This window comes from Meles meles, chromosome 15, assembly GCF_922984935.1.
Source record: "Meles meles chromosome 15, mMelMel3.1 paternal haplotype, whole genome shotgun sequence".
NCBI classification, from domain to species: Eukaryota; Metazoa; Chordata; class Mammalia; order Carnivora; family Mustelidae; genus Meles; species Meles meles.
In genome coordinates, this window is record NC_060080.1 from 44,136,769 (window position 1) to 44,161,479 (window position 24,711).

Consider the following 24,711-nt stretch of genomic DNA (forward strand, 5'->3'; position numbering starts at 1 on the left):
AAAGTGTTGGCTACACCTGTAGATTTCCAGGAGGAGACGAAAAGATAGGAATTTAGCTAAAATAAATCAGGAGGATTTTCTGTTTCTGGTCCAACTCTTTATTTGCTGCATATTTTGAGTAAGGGCTGGACTTTGTGAATAATAAGCTATTGTTGTTTACCTCAGGAGGCATCATCCGCTGGAGAGCTGTGAAGATTAGGTGTACCTGCCTACAGTGATGCTCCAGCAGGTCCAGCACATTGATCCCAGAAATAAGCAGGCACAGTCCAGAGTTTGAGGGGAAGTTAGATGGTACGTGGTACAACTCATGTGTACAGGCTTTTCAGACCAAAGTAGCTCACTAATTCTCATTGTCTGTAACAAACTACAAAACTAAAATGAGGACTGTGGTGTACGGATTTTACTATTGACTACATGTTTTAATTTAACATTATGGTGAAAGTGCCTATACTGCAGATATTTCCAGGAATGACTCAAAGCGAAGACTGTGCCATCCAGAAATAATCCATGAAAAGAATAGATTGGTAACTTTCAGATAACAAAGGCATTGATTCAGGAATTTATTGTGTAATCATTAATCCAGGTGCCTGGCATTGCATAAGTGCCTAAAATATTTTGGTTCCCTTTGACTCTAACTTAACTTTAAATTTTAAGTTTATTGTTTTATTCATTTTTCTAACTCAGACAATTGAGTAAGGCAACATTTTTTTTCTCAAAAGTTCCTGTTAAATTACATTATAATCTGACTCTTTGCCAAAGGCAGAGAAGAAGGGAATAGTTTAGATTAGTGACATGACTTTACCAGCCCTAAAGATATGATGGTTATTAATTGTGAGACTCTAAGTTAGTAACCATCTCTGTATCATAGTTTCTTTAATGCAGGTGTATTAATTTTCTATTATTACATTTAAAATAACCCCCAAACTTATAGGCTTAAAACAACACACATTTTCTAAAAAGACTTTATTTATTTATTTGACAGACAGAGTTCACAAGTAGGCAGAGAGGCAGGCAGAGAGAGAGGGGCAGGGGAAGCAGGCTCCCTACTGAGCAGAAAGCCCAATGCGGGGCTTGATCCCAGGATCCCGAGATCATGATCTGAGCCGAAAGCAGAGGCTTAACCCACTGAGCCACCCAGGCATCCCAAAACAACACACGTTTATTATCTCACATATAGGTCAGGATTCAGAGCCATGTTTTAAGTGGGTCCTCAGCTTTACGATCTCTCCCATGGCTATAATAAATATTCAACTGGAGCAGGATCTGCTTCCAGATTTATTTATATGGTTGTTGCAGAATTCCATTTCTTGTGGGTTTTTGGACTGATGTCCTTAGTACTTTTCTGGCTGTTACTTGTAGGCTGACCTCAATTCCTTGCCATTTGAGACTCGCACATAGCAGCTTACTTCATCAAAGCCAGAAAGAGAATCTGCAAGCAAGACTGAACTCATGGTCTTTTAAAACCTAATCATTTAAGTGATACCTCATTACTTTTGCCATATGCTATTCTATATAAGTCAAGCCAGTAAGTCTAGCTCACACTCAAGGGGAGGGTATCATGCAAAAGCATGAATACAAGGAATTAGGGATCATTGAGAGTCATCTTGGAGACTCAGTGCTTTACTTATTGGAGACAGTAAGTAAAGCCCTGTGAGTGTTTGGAATATATTCAATGTTCAGAAAATGTTAGCTATTTTTATTTCTGCTAATAATAATAATAGTTGTGTTTACATAGTGCTTCCTTATTGAACAAGTAAAAAATTCAAGTATTTTACTTTCTTTGATCCTCTTCAACTTTATTAGATATGTGGAATTAGATATTATTATGCCTATTTTATAAATGTGGAAAATGTTAATTGTTACAAATTAATTAGGTACCTGGTCCTGAATTTCAGAGGGAAAGTTTCCAAGAAGAAAGATGAAAGAAATGGGACAAATGTGCTCTATAAACAGTCATTGTCCCCCATTTTACCCGAGGATGGGCTTGTGGATTAATACTCAGCACACTTATGTTCCAGTTATCTATAGCTCTGCAACAAAACACTCTATAACTATGGTATAAAAAAGGACACTTACTTATTTTCTTCACAGAATTGGGAATTGAATAAGCTCATCAGGAAGTTCTTGCTTTGAGTCTCTCAAGCATTGGCAGTTTTTTGTTTTCTGACACTGGAGTCATCATTCTTGTGTTCTAGAGCCTGAGCTGGGCAGCTCTAATATAGCTGGAGCTCAAAAAAGTGGGGCATCTTTCTGGGTCTCTGTTGTCTTTTCTTGTGGACTTTCTGCATGACTTTCTCAAGACAGTCAGGCTTCTTAAGTAGTTGGCAAAGACTCCAAGAGTGAATGTTCTAGGGTAAGTCAGCAGAAGCTGTGAAGCCTTTTCTAACCAGATTTCAGAAGTCTCACAGCATCACTTTCACTGAAATCTGTACATTGGGAGAGTCACAAAGCCTTGACCAAGTTCAAGGACAGGAACATAGAATACATTTCTTTGAAAGAACAGTATCATGTAATGTTATGGTTTAAAACTACCACATCATCTTCAATTAGGTTATTACTATGAAAATAAGAAAATGTGAGTGAGTCCCATCTTTCTCTTTCCCTCTTCTCTTTTCTATGTATCATCTTGGTTCCTTTTCCATATTCCTCTCCTTTAGACTAATTTAGTTATACCTTTTTAAGAGTTCTTTTTATTTTATTCAGTTTTCTTCGGTTTTGCAAATGTTTCTCAAATTGTTTCTTGGCTCTGGCTTCAGAATTGTCTAGTCACAGTGAAACGCAGAGTTCAAAGCATGACAGACCATTAACTGAAGCCATCATACCTTTGAGTCTCCATGTTTCTCTTTCATCATTTTCAGGTTTTCATTTTATCTCATCTTGCTCATCCTCATTACTGCTCCTTATCTCACAGATCTAATTTGTCAATGAACTGGTGGGACGTCTTAAGCACACAGCATGTGTCTATAAACAAGGACTTACAAATTCATATTCAGGAGATTTTAAGAGCTTAGAAATGAGGAAAGAAAAAAAGGAAGGCTACTTCCTATGTAACTACAAACAACATTACATTCACTGTGAGCACATTTGACTTCTTTAAATTGCCAGTGTGCCCTAAGCAAAAACAAAAATATATCATTAAGCAATAGATTTTAAATTCATTACCAAGCCTATTAAAATGGAGTTATAGGATTTCTTTGAGATATTAAAACTGTTGTATAATATAGGTATTAAACATGACACGTTTGCTTCAGCACAAGGAAGCAAAGATTCAGGAAGCCATGATATTTGGCAGTATAAGAAGTCTGTCATGCTTACAAATTTCTTCATCTCTGCCTCAAAACCTGCTCTATTATTTTCTCCTCATTACTTCTAGAAAGAACACAGTACTTCCTATATTAATTGTAAATGATCTCCAAAGTAAACCAGTAACACAGCCATAGTTGAATAAGTTGGGTATGCTGCTTTTTGCAGTGAGGAGAAACACGTACCATGGGACTTCTCAGTAAGAATATTTTAGAAATGAATTATTTTAGGACTTAGGGTTGTGTTAGTTAGTTTTGAGGAAAGTTTAAGCAAGTGAGGCCTTGCCTGACTTGGATGATGTTATAAAGTATGGTTAATTACATGACTGGTTATCATAATAACCCTTATCTAGAAGGAAGGAAGAATAAGCCGAGGTTAAAATTATAATTGGTAAAAAAAAAAAAAAAGTAGCAGTCACTCATTAGCCAGGAAAGGCGTGTGTTTGGTCACTTTGTTATTTGGATAATGTTCATGTTCAGACATCATTATAAAGTATATTCTGGCTTTGTCTTGATCTATCATGGCTACAGAGTGGCCTTGTCTAGTGTTGATGGTGTTGAAATTGTTTATGCTCTATAGGTGAGCAACAAAACACAGCTGATAGTACCAGGCCCAGCTGTCAGGAACTGCATTCTTTTTTCCCCACTTTAGACAAGTAGTTGCACAATTCCCTCATCTTTACTTATCTTCATGTAAAATGGGAGTATAAGAATATTACTTGCTTAATAGAATCTCTCTGCCTCTGTCTCTTGCTCAGTAGCTGGAAATCAATAAATTTCAGCTTCATATCATCATTACTTTCTTTAAAATTTCTTCTAATTTCAGGGGCGCCTGGGTGGCTCAGTGGGTTAAAGCCTCTGCCTTCGGCTCAGGTCATGATCTTGGGGTCCTGGGATCGAGCCCCGCATAGGGCTCTCTGCTCCGCAGGGAGCCTGTTTCCTTCTCTCTCTGCCTGCCTCTCTGCCTACTTGTGATCTTTGTCTGTCAAGTAAATAAATAAAATCTTTAAAAAAAAAAATTTCTTCTAATTTCATATCTCAGTTTCCTAATCTTTATATTAAACTCATACATTTCCTCTTAGAGTTCTTTTATTCTTGGATATCTATCTTTCACTTTTATTTTTTTTCTTTCTGCAATTTTTAAATTTTAAAATAAAATGCACATATGGAACCATACACAAAACAAGAATGTGAAGATCAACACCAATATAAACACATGATCCTCAGTTTAAAATGAAGAAAAGGAAAAGGAGAAGAAGCCATTGTTGCCACCATGACATCTCCTGTGTTCCATCCCAACACCAACACTCTTCTCCCAGAAGGACCCACCATCCAAAATTTTATAGTAATTATCTCTCATTAACATAATTATTTAATTACTTTTATAGTCCATCTTTGTTATTATACTAGATACACAACTTTAAGTGGGTTTTTAATGTCACAGTTGTGGTTAGCAGAATAGTTCTAGTGTTAAATAAGTTACTTTGAATGTGGATGTCAAAGAACCAGTGGGAACAAGTGGAACAATTGAGGAACCACACTGGTAAATGTGATTTTAAAAAGTACCAACCAAAGATGAGGCTAATGGAATTTACTTTCAGCATCTCTGGCGTTTTACCTTTTCTTTCATATTTCTAGTATTTTAGGTCCTATATTTTTCCTTATCTGCTACTAGGAAAAGTTCTTATATTATCATTTTTTACTTGAATACAAATGTGTAAACTATAGGGTAAATGTAAAAACTGTAAGGTAAATGTAAATTATTATTTCCCCTCTTTAAAGTACTTGCATTTGTAATATTTATTCTTTATATATTCATGCTGATGGAATTTTAAGAATCAGTCAGTTTAAAAAAATGACATTTTGGACACAGAAATCTTCCCTTGGCAACCTTAATATCCTATGAATATTGATATATTGTGATACTACTTTTAAAAAATGACACTTTCCCTAACTGGTGATGGAAATAGGCCTGTATTGGAAATAGGTAGACTTGAATTCCAGGCCCAGATCTAACTGCATGATATTGAGGAATTCATATCAATGTGCTTGTCCCGTCACTTGATTAGAGTTGGCTAAGTATCACCTTAATTTTAGGAGACAGGAAGATAGTGATATAAGGCTCTTCAAAGAACCCTGAGTGAAGTGAGAGACAAGTAAGCAAGCTGCCAGGTTAAACACAGTATGATATGTGATGTGAAAGAAATGCCCAGGGAATCCAAATAAAGCCAGTGGACCATAACTCAGAGATGAGAGAAGACTTCTTGAGGAGTCAACTTTGAAGGACCTGGAGGAGATACCCCGGTAAAGAAGGGGAGATGGGAATTCTAGGCAGTGAAAATATAAGCAGTGAGATAATGCACAACAAGCTGTGTAAGTAATTGATAATGTGGTTTCATCTGTAAACCAGAGTTGAAGACTAGTGGTGTCATCTGCAAATTGGAGTTTACAGAGTGATGTGGCTGAAGAGAATATGTCTGCTATCTTAACCTTAAGGTCATGAAAAAAATGGGGACTACTGAAAGGCCATTTTAATAGGAGAGCTACATAATCAAATTTTCAAATTAAAAAGACCATTCCATCTGTAATGAGAAGAAAGAATCAGACAAAGTAGACACAGAATGGAAGGAAAAAAAAGTAGACTTTGAATTCAGTAATAAACTTGGAAAATAAATTTGACAGAGACAGATGATTTAACCCAGTTTTAGAAATGTTGATTTTGATATTTCTTGTAGAAGTTTAATAAATGTTTTCTGTTTGAATGAATGGATGAATGAGTGAATAAAGTAGCTATTTAGGGCTCATATGCTAAAACCCGAGGTATATTATCCTACAGAATTGCTAATTCAGTTGTGTGGGTAATGTTGAAAACTCTTACAAGGTGTGCCCAAAGAGGTATGAATAAGAATGCCAATTGCAGCAGTATTTCTAATTTCAAAATATTAGAGGGGAAAAAAATCTTAATGTCTATCAAAAAAAACAAAGATAAGCTGATAAATTTTAATAGTTATCAAAGGATATTCAGTGAAATGAATATGCGAGTTCTATATGTATCAAGATGGAAAGTCTCAAAAGCAGTGATGATATGCATGATATGTTTTGTAAGATGCCTATTATTTATAATCTGAAGACACAGAGAACTGTGCTATATATTTTATATGGGTATCTACATATGCAAAAATATCATAAAAACATGATAGAAATATAAACTCCAAAATTATGATAGAGTTATTTTCTGAAGGGAGAGGGTGGAAGCGTAAGTGTTTCAACTGTACTGTAGCCTTTTAATTCTTTTTTTAAATATTGATTTAGTATGTCAAAATGTTAACATTCAATATTGAATAACAGTACATCATATATTTTTGCAGGTTTTCAAGCTTTATATATCATGCTTAATATATTCTTCAACTTACTGTATTAACTCACTGTTATGTTTTTGAGATTTATCTGTGTAGGAGTTGTCTTATTATTCCCTGTTCTCTTTAGTATGTTTAAAATACATCATAAAAATATTTTTAAGAAAGCAAGGAGAGGAAATGAATAAGGAAATACTTAATAACCGAAAAGAATGTGAACCCAGAAAAATTATCTGAGACTTGTTTGAGTTTGTTGCAATTCCTTATATAATAGCTTCACCCTCTGGGGTGTTTGTCCTGAGAACAAATCAGCAGGCTGCCGGTACAGATATAATCCCACCTTATACCATCCCTCCAGTCACTCTTCCCTGAAGCTAAGGGGGGTCTAGGTGCTCTAGCACATTTCTTATGTGGAAAATGGTTTTTGCAATTATCTTTCAGGAAAGTCAGTAGCACCATCAGGAGTCGAGCACTTTCTCTAACGTAGAATCTTTGTTGCCCTCTGATATTTTAACCTACTATAAAGGAGGGGTTGAAAAGCTTGACCTTAGTCTGTTATAGCAGAAGGTGGTGGAAAATAGTAACAATGCTTAGGGATGGGGTAAATTAAGGTCCAAAGCCAGGGATTGACAACCAATGTCACAATACGAATCCCAAGAACAGGTCCTCTACCTTTAAGTATAGATAAGTAGCAAGAATGTGTCTACAGTAGAATCAGAACATAGCTTTTATTCAGCTACTTGTTCCTGTGGTCTGTTAGACATATTCCATGTCTTGCTTATTGTAATGATAAAAGATATCTTTGAGGGATCACTGAGTTACCTATCCTTACTCCAGATACTAGCCTACTTGGAGGTCATTAGTAGTGCTGTGAGTGGAAGAAAATATCAAGATTGGAAGTCATAGTTGCTCTGAAATAGGTTCTTACAAAGAAAAGGGAAGTAGTGAGTTGTTTTAGGCAAAATCAAGTATGGTGAATTAGGTAGACAAATCATGTTAGTAGTAGTTGACATAAAAGTTTGTATAAATGTATGAAAGTTGAGGTTTTTTACAAACTAATATCTGAGTGACATGTCTTTTTGGATATTTATTTTTTGGTTCGGGGCACCAAATATTTGATTATTTACAATAAACCTTGAACAGCCCCACCCAAAACTGTTATGGTTACAGATGCAGGCCCTTGAGGAAGATAATTTAGGGTCACAGATGCATGCTCTTGGGGAAGATAATTATTTTAATATAGAACATTGGAATTCAAGTAAGGAGATTTTGCCCATCTGGGGACATTTGGCAATTTAGTAATGCCTGGAGACATTGAGGAGGGACGTGTGCTTTTGGCGTCTTGTGACTAGAAGTCAAGGAAGCTGCTAAACATTATACAATGCACATCTCCCCACACATACATACCTCAAAAGATCATGTGGCCTAACATGTCAATAGTTAGGAATACATGAATATATTTAGGAATGTAAAGTCTACAGTGTTGATTTCATTTGCCGAAGCTCACACAGTTCATAAGTGGTGGCACGGGGATTCAGCTGCAAGAAGGCTGACTCCATAACCCATGCCCTTAATCTATGTCATTTAGTCTCTGTACAGAAAGACAAGACATGACAAGACAAGAAAAGAAAAAGGAAAAGAAAGGAAAGAAAATAGGGAGAAGTTTTCCCTAAATTTCTACATTTATATAGAAGTCTCTTTCTCAGTGGCTCTTAAAATACTGCTCTGGGGACCCATGGATCTCTGAAACCTTTCAGAGGATCTACAAGGTCAAATGATGCATGCAGAAAAAAACAATGAATTTTTTTTTTACGATTTTATTTATTTGACAGACAGAGATCACAAGTAGGCAGAGAGGCAGGCAGAGAGAGAGAGGAGGAAGCAGGCTCCCTGCTGAGCAGAGAGCCTGATGTGGGGCTCAATCCCAGGACCCTGGGATCATGACCTGAGCCGAAGGCAGAGGCTTTAACCCACTGAGCCACCCAGGCGCCCCAAAACAATGAATTTTAATGTAATAGTATGAAAAGCTCATTGATAGGGTTTCACTTTCTATTCTGTAACTAATCTCTATGAAATTACCATTTGTTGAATTTTGATGTATTGTTAAAGAAAACCTACAATTACCAGAAATATTATTAAGATATCCAGTCACAAGTTGAATAAAAAAGCAGATATAAAAATGTAGCTGCTTTTTATTAAACCACACATGTCAGACACACAGTAATATGTATCTATGCCCTTGTAAAATCCCCTACCCTTTGGAATCTGTAACTTTCTCCTAGCCAATATAATATGGCAATGGTAATAGTATATCATTACCATGATCATATTTCATTATTTAGGACTTCATCTTGGACCGGAGAGAGAGACTCCTTTGCTGGTTTTGAAGTAAGCTGCCATGTTTTAAGAGAACCACATGGCAAGGAATTTCTATTGAGTTCTAAAAGCTGGGTGGCTTCTAACCAACATCCTATAAGAGAATAGGAACTTCTCCTACAGTTGAAGGAAATGAATTGTGCCAACAGCCCGAGTCATCTTCTCCCCATGAGCGTGCATTTGGGAAACATAGCTCAGCAACACTCTGATTGTAGTCTATGGGACTGTAAGCAGAAGGCCTAGGGCAGCAAGGGGTGGCCTTCTCGCCCACAGCAACTGGGGGATAGCAAATGCTTGTTGTTTTAATCCTTAGAGTTTGTGGTAATTTATTATGCTGCATAGGGAACTAATGCACCACACATTAAAGAGATTCATAAAAATATATTTTTCATATTAAGATGTAATGAGCCAATTATTCTTACTCAAAAATGAATAAATAAACTCTTAAGATTTTTTAAAATTTTAATTTCTAACACAAAAAATACAGTAAATGTAACATAGACAAAACTTCTTTGGGAATTTTCATTGTTTTAACAGTATTACGGGGTCTGTAGACAAAAAATGTTGAGAACTACTTCTCTATCCTTTTTTTTTTAAGATTTTATTTATTTATTTGACAGACAGAAATCACAAGTAGGCAGAGAGGTAAGCAGAGAGAGAGAGGGGGAAGCAGGCTCCCCGCCGAGCAGAAAGCCCAACTCAGGGCCTGATCCCAGAACCCTGGGATCATGACCCCAGCCGAAGGTAAGGCCTCAACCCACTGAGCCACCTAGGCGCCCCCTAACTTTTAATTTCACTTTCCAACATTTCCTTACCTTCCCAGCACAAATTTCTAGCCACAAATTCTATTTTCCTAATATGCTGAGTGTTTTCAAGTTTCTGTGTCTTCGCCAGCATTGAATCAGTACTCCTCTTCCTGTCTTTGCCTAGTGAAATCTTGGCCATCATTCAAGGTCAAGTTCACACTTTACCTCCACTTCTGAACTTAGAAAGCTGAATTACATAGCCATTAAGTATACAAAGACTTGAATCACCACCTATTTCCAGCCACATGACTTTGTAGAAAGTACATGATCTCTTGGGGCTTCAACTCCATATTGTGACAAGAAGGTGTAAGTCAACAGAAAGCTGTAAAAGTTGGTTGATACAGGCCATGGTAATTGGGCTATAACAACAAAGTAAATGATGAAAAATAATTGTTTTGAGAACTAAATACTAGAAAGAATTTTACATGACTTATGTTATTGGATCCTCCTAAAAAGTCAACTATAATTATGCCCATTTCACAGATGAAGAGGCTGAGATTTAGAGAGTTGAAGTATCTTGCCCTGATTTCACAATTAGTGCTCTGAGCTCAGAGGCAAGCTCTTGACCATGATGCCCTCTAATGTAGCCTGCGCTTTATGTAGACTTCTATCATAGCACTTACTTCATTAGTTTTTGCTTTTTAAAAAATTTTGTTTGCTTTGCTTTTCCACTTAAATCAATAAATCATGAACTACTCTGTTTAGTCAGGATGTCTTCTTCAGCCTTTTAACCTCACTGTCTATCACATGTCCCTATTTATTTCCCTCATGGCATTTAGCATACACTAATTATTATACTTGTTTCCTTCTTATTTTTGTCTCCAGAGATGGAAACTTTGACTCTTTTTTTCTACTGGATTTCCTTAGTGTCTAGAACATTTCCCAACATAAATTAAGCATTTGGTAAATATTTGTGGAATGTGTAACAATGCCCAATACATAGAAAGTACGACATTGATAGCTGTTACGTGATGCTCTATTAAATTGACCCACCACAAATATGACAATCTAGGCTTTCAACATCTTGCACACAGTGTCTCGTAATCCAACACGTATTTCTGCAATCTTTCCCCAAATTTAGAATGTCGTTCCTTGTCCTTTCTAATCAACTCATGTACATCTTTTGAGACCCAGATTAAAACTAAATTCTACTTGAATCTTTTTCTTAAACATTTCAACATGTTATGACCTGTTCCTTTGATAATCACTCATGTTAGGTATTCATTTATTAATAGTAAAATTTCCTGAGCATTTAATTCTAGACACTGTCACAGGTCTGAGGATGGACCATAGGAAAAGAAAAATGGCTTCTTATAGTTTCTATCCAGCAAGAGAACCAATCAACAAAATGAAAAGTCAGTCCATGAAATAAGAGAAAATATTTGTGAAGTGTATAGCTGATAAAGAGTTAATATCTAAAATATATAAGAAACTCATATAACTCAACAAAAAAGTCAAGTTATTCAATTAAAAATATGCACTGACCTCCATAAACATTTTTCTGGAGAAAAATGACATAACCAACAGGTACATGAACAGGGGCCCAACATCGCTAATCATCAGGGAAATGCAAACCAAAACCACAATGAGAGATCATGTTATAGCTGGTGGAATTGGTGTAAAAAGTGCTGAGGAAGATGTGGAGAAAAGGGGACCCTTTGGCGGGAAATTGGTGGGAATGTAAACTGGTCCAGACACTTGGAAAATATTATGGAGGTTCCTCAAAAATTAAAAACAGAGCTACCATATGATCCTGCTGTCCCACTTCTGGGTATATATCTATAGGAAACAAAATCACTATCTTGAAGAGATATGTGTACCTGATGTTCATTGGAGCATATTCCCAATTTCCAAGATGTGGAAACAACAAAATATCTTCAGTGGATGAGTGGATAAAGAAAGTGTGATATAAACAATGGAATATTATTCGGCCTAATCAAAGAAGGAAATCTTGCACTTGCAACAAATAGATGAAGTTTGAAGGAATAATTCTAAGTAAAATAAGTCAGACAGGGAAAGATAAATACTGCAGGGTTATTACGTGGAAACCAATAAACAATAGTCAATCTCCTAGGAATAGAGAGTAGAATGGTGGTTGCCAGGGGCTGATGAGTAGGGAGAGGTTGGTAAGTGGTATAAATTCTCAGTGATAAGATGCGGAAGGTCTGAAGATCTAACAGTGACTATAATTGATTGTATTGTGTAATTGAAATTTGCTAAGAGAGTATATCTGAAGTGTTCTTACCAAAAACATGTGAGGTGGTGGATATGTTAAGTAACTTGGTTGTAGGAATCATTTCACAATATATCATATATTAGATTATCATAATCATATATCATATATATCAGATACATATATCATATATCAGATTATCATAAATGTATACTCTAAGTGTATTACAATTTAGTTGTCAATTATTCCTTAATAAAGTTGTCTTTCTCTATATATAATTTATATTTACCTATATATTTAAACATATATAGTCAGTTTTATGGAGATACACATACACACATAAGTGTGTGTGTGTGTGTGTGTGTGTGTGTGTATATCTCCAGAGGAAATTAAGTCAGGATCTCAAAAAGATTCTACATGTCCTTGTTCATTGCAACCTAAATGTTCTTCAGTAGATGAATGGATAAAAGAAATGTGATACCATGTTCTTAACAAAATGGTGAAATAATTTTCTACCATTTTCTCCTCAAAGAACACTGATGCAGACAATTATCCATGGACAAGAATGCCTTTGTGGAAGTCCAGGTGCCTAGAAGAGAACTTATAGCACAATAGTAGAGGAAAAAAAATCCCAGATTGGAAGCACTGAAGAAGGTAAGACCAGTTTTACTTTACCTGTGTCACCCCTCCTTCAAGATGGCACAGCCCAGTTCCAAGAATGAACTTCTTAGCCTATAATTTCTCCCACAAGGGAAATTGAAAGCATGTGCATGAGCACGAGCTTTCTCTAGCAATGCAAACCTGCATTGCCACTGTCAGAGACCTATTCCCTGCCCATCCAAAATACTGAGATGTGCTGCATGAATTAGAGACAGAGGATAGCTGGGGGGGCCATAGTGAGGGCTCTCAGAAGGCAGTAGAGGGACTCAGATCCCATTAACCACCTTGCTGACTCCATCAAGATAAACATCAGTGGGCTCCTGGAGATGCCTCCCTGTAGGTTCCTGCCATGTGTGGCTCATGGGCACCCCCAAAACTCCATCCACTTCACTGACACATATGCCCCAACCCCAAGGACATTTCTCTGTGACAGTGAGACTTCATAGACAGCTGGTGGGCAAATGCAGAAAGTTGGATGAACTCCAAGATTGGGAGAAACCACACAGACTTGAGCATGGAGCACCACCCAAGGGAAAGCAAATGGGAACCTGTCAGAACCCAGCCTGTCAGACACAGTGGCCTAAAAAAAAAATTTATATGCCTAGTTGTTTTTCCCAGAAGCCTTTCAATTTCTAAGATTTAATGATATATGGAAATGAGAACTCTTCTCAGATTTTATTAAAGAACCACATTTGTTTTGATAAGAATATTCTATATGTACTCATACTTGGCACTTTTGTTCATATATATATATATATATTTTTTTTTTTTTCATTTATCCAACAGGATTTAGTATATGGAAAACTGATAGAATATTTGTTGGATTTACAGAGAAATGAAAGATATGGACCTGCCATCAGTTGGCTTCAATCTAGGGGTACGTAAAGGGATATAAATGAAATACAAAGCGAGTACTAAAGAAAGAACAATTTTATGTTTGTGAAGAAAGAAAAGGGAGTAGGGAAAGAAATTAATATGAACCCTGCTAAAAGATCTCCACACCAGGGAACAAATGAACCTGGTATTTTAGTGACAGGGTAAGTGAAATTACTTACTGGTATTACTTACCAGTAGTAATTGGTAATTACTTAACTGGAAATTACTTACTGGTAATTACTGGTAAGTTAGGTAACAATCCATTTAGAAATTCATATCATCTTCTGATGGTTTCACATGCCTAGCATTTAGTTACTTAATTGATCTGAAATGGTCACCTTTCTAAACCAGAGGACAGTTTTTTCCCCTTCTTCTGTCCCCTGGAAGAAAACTCACTAATACTTCTGCTGAGAAAAATTCTATCCCAGGAAAGAGGTATTTTTTTTTCATTTTATTTATTTTTTCAGTGTAACAGTATTCATTCTTTTTGCACAACACCCAGTGCTCCATGCAAAACGTGTCCTCCCCATTACCCACCACCTGTTCCCCCAACCTCCCACCCCTGACCCTTCAAAACCCTCAGGTTGCCCCAACCTCCCACCCCTGACCCTTCAAAACCCTCAGGTTGTTTTTCAGAGTACATAGTCGGAAAGAGGTATTTATAATTAAATCTTTCCTATCCAGTATCTAGTTAACTTAAAGTTGTTCTTCTTTGTTTTGTAGTTGCTGGGTCCTAGATTTTAAATAAAAGATAACATTGGTGACCTCAATAGATTTGTGTGATCCAGGATCAGATCTGGTAAATAATATATGCCCAGAGTATCCATTATTAATTTTCACTACCACCAGTAAACAATGGAGCCTAGCCTCAGCTCTCCAGCCTCTTCCACTGAAGGCGGTTAGCTCATTCCATAGGGTGTTTTCCGAACTTCATCTGCTCATTTATATGTATGTTCTGAGATGCTTTGATTGGGAACCTCATCACAAAATGTTTTTGCATTGGGCCTTAATGGAAATTCCAGCATGCTATTTATTCCCCACCCGATAGTTTGTTAAGATGCATTGTATTGCAGCTTGCTGGACAATGTTCAGAGAAATAGTACATCCCTCCATAAAACCGCAAAGCATGCAGTCCGAAGCACAAACAAATCTCACTGTACTAAAACCCCACTCTTCAATCAACACTGTATTCCAGCCTGTCATATCTCTACAACAGCTGCAGAGGGAATAACTCTTGTATAGAGGTTTAGGGTTTTCTTTTAAAGTAAGATGTGTGTACAAGTGACTTGCAAAAAGAGGGCAATAAAACTCTGCAATCTTTTCCAATTTTCTCTCTCCATATTTAATGGTGCCTGGCATTTCTATAGATGACATTTAATATTTGAAAGGACATAATTTCTTTTGGTGCAGAGGAGTTTCTGTTATGTTTCTGGCAGATAGAGAAAAATTCGTATCTCTACATATGATCTGCATTGAAATCTCTATGTGTGATGGTTTTCCTCAGTATTTATACCCTCCACATTGTACCTCAACTAGATCAACGTAAATCCTCTGTTTGGTATTTCTTTATAGGCCTGCAGTCACTCATATTAACCAACAAAAATTAACTAAAAATTCTATATTGAAAGTAATTAGAGAAAAAATCTACTTTGATGCTTTCCAAATTGTGTTCTCTAGAGACCAGGCATTTGGTAAATCACCTCAGGGACAGAGGAGCTATATAAGGAAGGCTGTGAGTAGCCTTATTTGCTCAAGCAGAACAGCTCTGCTTGGAAATATATTGCAGATCTTTCAGTGAAATTTTGTTAAAAATGAGATTTCATTTATTTAAAACAATAGTACAAGACTATTGAGTTCAAATTATTTATTTTGCAAGCAGGGGACTTTATGTAAGAGACCTGAGGTGGCAGAAACTGAGTCTTTGAACTGCTAGTTCAAACCAAGTTCAAATTGCTAGTTCGAACCAAGTTCAAAGAATCAAGGCAGGAAACAACAAAACCAATGAATCCTGTAGTGTCTGTAAAATAGAGGACTTCTGCTAGAAAACTTGCATGAAGCAAACTAAGAGTGAGCTCCATTTCTTTCTTTCTTTCTTCCTTTCTTTCTTCTTCTTCTTCTTCTTCTTCTTCTTCTTCTTCTTCTTCTTCTTCTTCTTCTTCTTCTTCTTCTTCTTCTTCTTCTTTTAAAGATTGTATTTATTTATTTGAGAGAGAAAGAGAGTGGGGAAAAGGAGCAGAGGGAGAGGGAAAAGCAGACTCTGCACTGAGCATGGGGGTTGAGGTGGAGCTCAATCCCACGACCCATGATATCAGGACCTGAGCTGAAATGTCATTTAACCGATTGAGCTACCCAGGTGCCCCAAGTGAGCTTCCTTTCAATAGCTACATTGCTGCAAGTTCCTGCATCCCATATTTGCTGCTTGCCTAGTGTAAAGATAAGTTTTTAGTCTTCATTTGATTAATGGCTAAGGGGAAAGAGATCTCAAATTGTATCAATCTGGCAAAGACTTTTTTTAAACTTTAAAATAAAGCTTGATACTTTGTATTAATTTGTTAGGAGCATATAATGGATTTACAGGAAGAGCTCTTTGAAAACACTATGATTTACATCTCTTTTTTTCTATTCATAAACCTGTTCAAAGCAAGGAATTCTATTATTCCTTCTTATGACTCCTATCACGTATAGCACAAGAATGGTGCACACTTGTGTGTGTATGTGTGTATATGTATGTATATATATGAATGTGTAAACACACATAATATGTGTGCAGGAGTAAAACGCTGAGGAGATAAATAAATCTACTTCTTGATCCTTTGTCTCTGAAGGAATTTATCAGCTTTAGTTCTTTATAAACATCCTGAGTTACATGCAGGCAAATGATACAATCAGGGAGTATTGAATTGTCTCAACAGCCTGAGTTAATCAATCCATTAAATATCTGTTGAAAGGGCACAAGATATTCTTTCAAAAATCAGAGACTATATGAAGAAGTCACAGGTTTTGTTTTTGTTCTCAAAGAATTTGTGATCTATAGGAAATTGTTGATAAATGGTAAATGCTGATAGTGCTAAAATACATAGCAGTGTCTCTCCAAATTTGCTGCACATTGGACTCACTTGGGAATGTTTAGAAATACTGGTGCCTAGTAATCATCCTCAGTTATATGTGCATGTATGGGATACAACTTGAGCACTACTGGTTCTTCATGTACCATAGGACACTTTTACCTAAAGAATACCACATTCTCTGTTGTTACAAAGTCTTTGTCAAGGCTTCTTCACCTTTGGTACTCTAAACCTCATTCAGGCATCGCAGGTATTAGCAATTCATAGCATTCAGTGGTATCATTTACTTTCCTTTCACTATTAGAAAGAACAAGTTAAACTAGCCACTTTAGCTAAGACTTAGAATCAGCTCATAGCCATTTTTTTGACCCCTTTTGCCCATTAGAAACATCGGAAAAGCTTCCGAGACATTCTAATGTAATGGTGCTCAAACTTTATTACATATTAAAATCTCCTGAAACCAGAGGTTCAAAACCATACTGATTATAACAAAATGGGGCTGGGATCCAGGTCTTGTGCTTTTTAGAGATCCACAGATGATTCTAGGGTATAGCAAAAATTGAGAATGACCTTTCTAATGCCCGAGACCCACACCCAGAGGTTGTGACCAAGTTGTTCTGAGGCAGGGAATGGGCATGAGTTTTAGAGGTTCCCCAGGGAATTCCAATATTCATCTAGAAGAGAAAATTGCTGAGCTAGAGAAGTTGCTCAAATATGGCTGCCTATTAGAATCGCCCACACAAAGATATAGATACATAGATGACAGATTCTTTTTTAACACAGCAAAGTTTGAGAACCATTGTTTCAGAGGTTCTGTTTTTTATAGTATGACTCATGGGCCACTAACCTGGTGATCCCATTGAAGAAATAGATTATAGAGTCCTGCCATATACTTACTAAATCAGACTGCAGAGTTTGGACACAGAAATACTCATTTTAACAAGTCCCAGATAAAATTCAAGTGTATTGTTCTAGAGCAGTAGTTCTGAACCCACGGTTGATTTTTTCCCCCTTAGGATTCATTTGCTAATGTCTGGAGAAATGTTCAGTTTTCACAACTGGAGTACACGTTACTGGTATCTAGTAGGTTGAGTCTAGGAATGCTTTTATACCCTCTAATATGCCAGTGTGGGCCACAGCTCTTCTCAATAATTATCCAGTCCAGAATGTCCAGAGTGCAGAGGTTGAGACACTTTGTTCTAGAGTAGTGGTTCTCAAAGCTTAGAGTACAACAAAATCACCCAGATTGTAAAATAGAAATTGCTGGGTCCCACAGAGTCTTTGACCTAGTAGGTGAGGACAGAGCCTAAGAATCTGCAATTTCTAACAAGTTCTGGTGATTTTGACAAAACTGTTGTAGAGGCTGCATTTTCAGAAGCATTGCTCTAGAAGTTCCTCTCATTTGTCATCGAATTCTTCTGGCTCTGCTTTACTAGAAATAAAATTCAACAAGATATGGAAATATAAACATAGTGTGGAATACTATTGGGAACTTGGAAACACTCAAAGAACAATGTACCCTAAACTTGTGAATTTAGGTTTTTCAGAATCTGGTCATTTCCTCTGTCTTTATTGTCAATATTAGAATTCAACTATAGGGCAATAGTTTTGATTTCAAATATTTAACGTTTATGTATTTGGTCTATAGGTGGTTCTTGGCATTTGTCTGGTAAGGAACCTCTTAGTAATATAACCACCACACTTCAAATATCTATGGCACATTAGGGGAGAATTACTAACTTAGTTTGATACCTTATTCACATGAAAATCCCATTTATAAAATACTTTTTAACAAGGCACTTAAGTAACAAAATAAACACAAGCCATCTCAGACCACCCCTGAGGTGATTCTCACTGATTTTAGGACCATTCTTTCCCTCAGATCATTGTAATCAGCAGCAGCGGACATACCAAAAAAATGTTAACATCTCTGAATAGAGATGTAAAGTGTTTTCATCAGGTCCTCCGTCTCTGCTCTCTCCATTAGAGCCATCAATAACAAGAGAGACAAAAATTATAAATCTGTAACCAGGCAACAAGGACAAAGCTAATGAACATTAGGCTGGAGATGGTATCCTTTATAAATAAAATCCAAATAGCACCTTAGCTGAATATATTTTTCCAGTTTATTGCTGTTTTGACACAAATGAAACCAAGATATATTTCCCATACTTTGTTTGCTTTTTCCTTTTTTTTTTTTTTTTTTTTTTTTTTGCTATAGTTTATGTCCTGTGATATTACTTTGTGGAAAGAGACAGAGTGGATGTAAAGAAGTCCATAAATTGGAATAAAACTGTTTTACTGTAAATACTTCTACTTACATATATTGTCTTATTTTAATATGTCTACTCAGCAGTTTTTTCCAGAGTGATCCTTTGAACTTCTCTTGTGTTTGGCATTGGTGTCTATAATTAAAGATTTTGAATTGTGAGGCTACCAGAAAAAAAATCTGAATGAAAATGATTATGTGGAGAAAAATACTAACTTACAGACAGAACCACATAGACTCTGGTCTTGCTATCTCCTTTCAAAATAGGAAACAAAGTGTTCTGAAAAAATATAGTAAATTCATTCTGTTTATATAAAGGTATGATTTTACTTCAGTTATAGACATTGTCCTTTTCTGGTTTGGCTTTTTGTGTGGTTGATATTCACCAAGCACTTGAACTGCAAGAAAACTGGATTCTCTTAGGATAATTTCTTTATTTTTCCTATCAGGGTTCTCTTAAGTGTTTCCAGTCCAATGATGCAAATATTAATTTAATGTCAAAGAAAAGAAATAAAACTATTTAGTGTGATTTTTGCTTTGAAATGACAGATATATGACAAATATATGACGGATAGAATGACAAATAACAGATATAATCTGTTAAACATACCTATTTTACTTTTTTTTTAGTTTAGCAGAAAGACCATGAGACTTTTACTATGAGAACCTCATAGAAGTGCTAATCTGTTGTCTGTATGTGATCCTCTAACCTCTGGCACAGCAGAAAGGCTCTTCAGAGGTTCAGTTTTCAAGATGAGTGGCAGGTCCTCTTGAGTAAATAGTAGAACTCCAACTGGGGCCTCTAGAAGTGCCCAGTGGAAGCCACCAGAAAAACCAATCCCAACTCTGCAGAGATTGCTTCAGGTCGGAGAGGAGAATTCATTTACCCTTTATCTCAGAAACAAGTTGATTCTTGGCAGAAAAAAAAAAAAAAAAGATGTTGGGTACATAAATATGTAGTGTCACTCGTTCTGTCCCAGTCTAGGGAGGTAAAGACACCAATTTCCTTGAAATTGAAATTTCTTAAAAAGGAGAACTATGAGAAAAATTGTAAAAGACCTTTCCTGTAATAGCCCACTAAAAGTTTGTGATACAGTTCAGATGGGAACGCCCTCTCCCTATCAGCTTTGGTGGCTCTGAGAGTGAGGAGGTCCACATGGTAAAAAAAGGATGACTGACTAATTAAAAACTTCACATACAGCAAAGCTCATCTAGGCCCAAGGAAATGAGAGAGGGCACAAAGCTGAGAAATCAATCACTGAGATTAACCTCAGGAGACAGAGAGGAATGTTTTTGCAAAACCAAGGTAATCTTAGAAAAGGGAAAATTTATGGTTTTTTTCTGGCAAGACTTCCAAGATTAAATTAATTTCCCTTTTCTCCCTTATACTCAATGGTTGTACTCCCATCACAAACTCAGTTAGTTGAGGCATACTGAAAACAGTAAGTTGTACTTTACTCAATAAAAAATATGCATCATAAAATATAGTTGTATTTCATAAAATGAAAAAAAAAAGCACTAGGAAAGGCATACAGGGAGGAAAAGGTAAACCAAATGATATTCATATCAGTATAAAAGGAAAAAGTGAATTAAGGAGACAAAAAGAACATGACTTTTATAATATTCAGTTAGTTGTCTTCTGGTTAAAAATACTTTTAATGTGTGGAACAAAAGACATCATGGTCTTTAGGTCTAGGAGGGTCAGAATATTTCATTACATCAGTTTCACACCAGGGCTTTTGGCAAGAATATTCCCTCAACATTTTACAAATTATTTCAACCACTGATAATGTGATTATGATGCAGCTTGAAAGTGCAACACTTAAGTTTTATAGCAAAATGGCAGAACCAATAAGTAGGCCTTAAAACCATAGAACACATGTTAATTGAGTGGAAGGAAATATCGATTGGAGTGGAAATGACCAGACTGCCAGTTTTCATCTCCTTATCATATGCCATCGCACACACATTTAAGCAAATATGCAATTCCAGTGATTATAGCAAATGAAGATAGAGATCGTGAAAACCAGGTAAAATGCTTAGGATACATTTTTTTTTAAAAGATTTTACTTATTTATTTGACAGAAAGAGATCACAAGTAGTCAGAGAGAGAGAGAGAGAAGAGGAAGCAGGCTCCCTGCCAAGCAGAGAAACCAATGCGGGACTCGATCGTAGGACCCTGAGATCATGACCTGAGCTGAAGGCAGAGGCTTAACCCACTGAGCCACCCAGGTGCCTGCTTAGGATTCATTTACTAAAACATTCTCTTTCTTCCCTTTTCTGTTTTGCATACAAATCTAAGAGTGTGTACCTGGGCATTTGTGTGGCTCTTGGGAGTGAGGGATTATTTTATCTTCTTTTTGGCATGTCCCTTTACAAATTAATTCAGATTCCAGGAGCTGCAAGAGCAGGAGGCGACACATAGAGTAGGAGATGTTTTTGTGACCTGATGGAGAGATATTGGCACAACTAGGAGATGGGAAGAATAAAAGTCAAGATAATAGTAAACACTTGCTTTGTCTTACATTTTGTTGGAACTCAAGAGGAGGGTAGTTAAATATGTCATATATATATTTTCTCTATCATCAAGAAACTTAACCTAAATGAAGTATATTTTCTCCTTTTATTGTTTATCCATTTATTAAGTAAATATGTTTTGTGTGCCTGCCACACAAAACACACCTGAGCAAGGTACAGAGACAGATATTTTTCACTTAACTCTAATACAAACAGAATGTTTAATCTTTTACAAGCAAAAGTCTAGTTGCCTAATTTTATGGCCTACTCTTGCTTTTTTAATATATTCCAGTTCTTTGGGGGTAGCCTCCTGAAGGTTGCAGTATCTAGTACTTCCTTTATTTCCAGCTTCTTTTGCAGAGTTCATTCTCTTGCCCATTATGTTTTAGTCCCACTTCCCTCTGCATTACCCTGAATACACTATACTTCTGCCTGTTTCAGAGCTTTCTCACCATCTGTTCTAGAACACTCTCCCTTTTTTAACTCCTTCTCATCCTTCAGGACTAGGATGGGTTTATATGCAATCCTATGACTCTGAACTTTTGAAGCACTTATCAGAATTGGAATTGATTACCAATTTAGGTGATTTTTTTTATTCTAAAACAAATTTTATTCTAGAACAGAATTTGTCTGTTTTCCTTAGAGGTGTATCCCAAAGACCCAGCAAAGAGTTTAATGGACATTAGAGTCAATGAATAGTGTGAATAAATTGATAGAATTTTTAAAAACCCAGAATAATGCAAGTCAGTAGTCATTAGAGGACAAATGTGGTGTTTTCTCATCATAGTATTCCAGGGATAAGAACAGTGACTGTCATATGGTGGGGTTGAGGCAGTTGGTGAATAAACAAGTTGTTTACTGACCTAGATGCATTATAAGAGGAGAGAGGAAGGACCAGTGAACACGTATGTATGAACATGTATGTGCATGCATGTGATTAAAATTACATAAAATTAGGAAAACAATCCAGGTGCTAAGTTGGAAAATAAAAGGGTTCTTCGACAATGCTTCTTTTAGACAATAACATTTTAGCTCTACCTGAAAAAAAAGAAGGAACCAGCCATGCCAAGAGAAGCAAAAAGCATCCCAGGCAGAGGGAGCAGGGGTTACAAAAGGCCCAAGGGCAGACTAGTGATTGGTGTGTGTTAAGAACAGAAAGAAGGGTATCCTTGTAGCCTGGATCATGTTGAGTAAGAGGGACAGTGGCAGGGAAAGTTGAGAAATGAAGCCTAACGGTGAGATCACCTAGAGTTCTGAAGGCTCCAATATGATTTTTGGATTTTAAACACAATGGGAAGCCACTAAAAAATTTTTAAGCAGGGATGGCATGATTCAGCTATTTTATAGCTGTATTTTATAAAGGTCACTCTGGCGGCTGTGTTAGAAAGTGCACTGGAGGGGAAAAATCCTGGGTCCAGCCTGCAATTCAGTGATTGAAAATTGGAAAGAGGGGCTGAAGTTTTTGTCTGTCTTACTAAATTACTGCCATTGTACCCCAGGGTCAGGACATTGTTTAACCTATGTTTTATTCCTTATAAACTTATGCCATGTTTATTTTGCAATAAAGGAAAAATTACACTGTAAACATCTCTACTTTTAATTTTTTATCTTACAAATATATGAAAAGCAATAGATTTCAGTCTGTAACTTCCTAATGTGCTGTTGGTTTTGTATAGGAAATGGGCGGGGGGAAGCCCTGGGCTTTCACCACAATGAGGTGAATACATACTTATTTTGCACCTTCTGCTCTGTCTGTTTCTCTAGGTCTTTGGAACAACCAAGGCTAGAAATGTCTTGAGGGGTCCTGCTTTCCTTTCTCATATCATCATAGAAAAACACATGCTCCGAAGAGGGCTGTCCTATTACAGCCTTCCCGGGCTAAAGGATGAATTCTTGCACAACTAAGCTTAGTTTTATACTTGTCATTCTCATGTGTTTTCTGTAAATTATTTTTAGAAACAAGAGACCACTGATATTGACACAAACACTGTGTGCTAAATAGCCTTACATGCATTTACAGACCAACAAACACTCTGCAACAAATAGCATTCCAATAAACACATGCATTTATACAGATATTCACATGCATATTTCTTTCCCTAGAGTATAGAGTGTTTTAGTAATTATATTGTCCCAAACACTGCTTATCTCCAAATAATAAATGGTTTTGTGTTTTTTTCAGAGATTTTGTAGGAAGAAAGGAAAAACATAATATAAAGCTGATTATCAAATTTTCATGGGTGATTTTCTATCCTGTTTCCAATCATGTCACTTTGTGGTCTCAATACTTTTTCTTGGTTGAAATTCAACCAGGGATAGAAGGAAGAACAAAATGTGAAATACATGAAGTCTGTTCCCTTGGTGACGCTTTCATTTCAGAAAAACAGTTTGTCAATTAAAGGTGAATTTCGAGAAATACGGATTCATAAACTGAGGAAATGTCCTGTGTTACTTATGAACACATAGAGGGCCTCACCACACTTTGCTCAAGTTATTATTTGGAAAACTCGACTTTCTAACAGAGGATGAGAGACAGATATGTTGCATCCAATAAATAGATCAGGGATATCGTTGTGAACTATTTATCTGGGTTTAATTATTATGTGAATGGTAGCAAACTGATAACTAATTGTTGGGTATTTAGGAGTCAAACTTAACAAATGTCTGGATCATGTAAAATAAGATTCTAAATAAGATTCTAAGTGAAATATCAAACAGCTAAAAGGGCCTAGGGCTGGAATTAATGGCATCCACATGTAATTTCCCATGGGTTTCCTTCTCCATTCATCAGAGGCCATATTTTTTCATTTGACAGAAAGAGCTGGACACTGAGGTATGAACTCCCTATGAGGGAAGCAGAGACTTGGGTTCACTATAAGCAGTAAGTGGCAATCTCCAAACCTTTGTGAACATGGGGTTTGATGAGGGAAGAAGAGAGAACGTGAAGATGCTGAGAACTTATTATAAAAGACTAAGTGGACCCTAAAGGTCAAGAAAAGATACAAAGAAGCAACTGGGGACTTCAGAGTCAATATAATTAGTTTCATAGTTTTGCTTATGGCTAGCTTCAAATTAGAGAATATATAGACATTAGCTTCTTATATTATTTTTCGACAAGTGCTGCTCACATTGAAGGAGAAATTAAAAAAAATAAACAAATATAACACTTTTACAAGTACGTGAAAAGAGGATTAACTCTGCAGGCATGGGTTGCTCAGACAGTCTACATTCACAAGAAAGGTTTGTTTTCCTGACTGGTCCTTAGTGGGCTCCTGAGAACTGAGCTCTTGGAACGTTCTATATGATGAGTG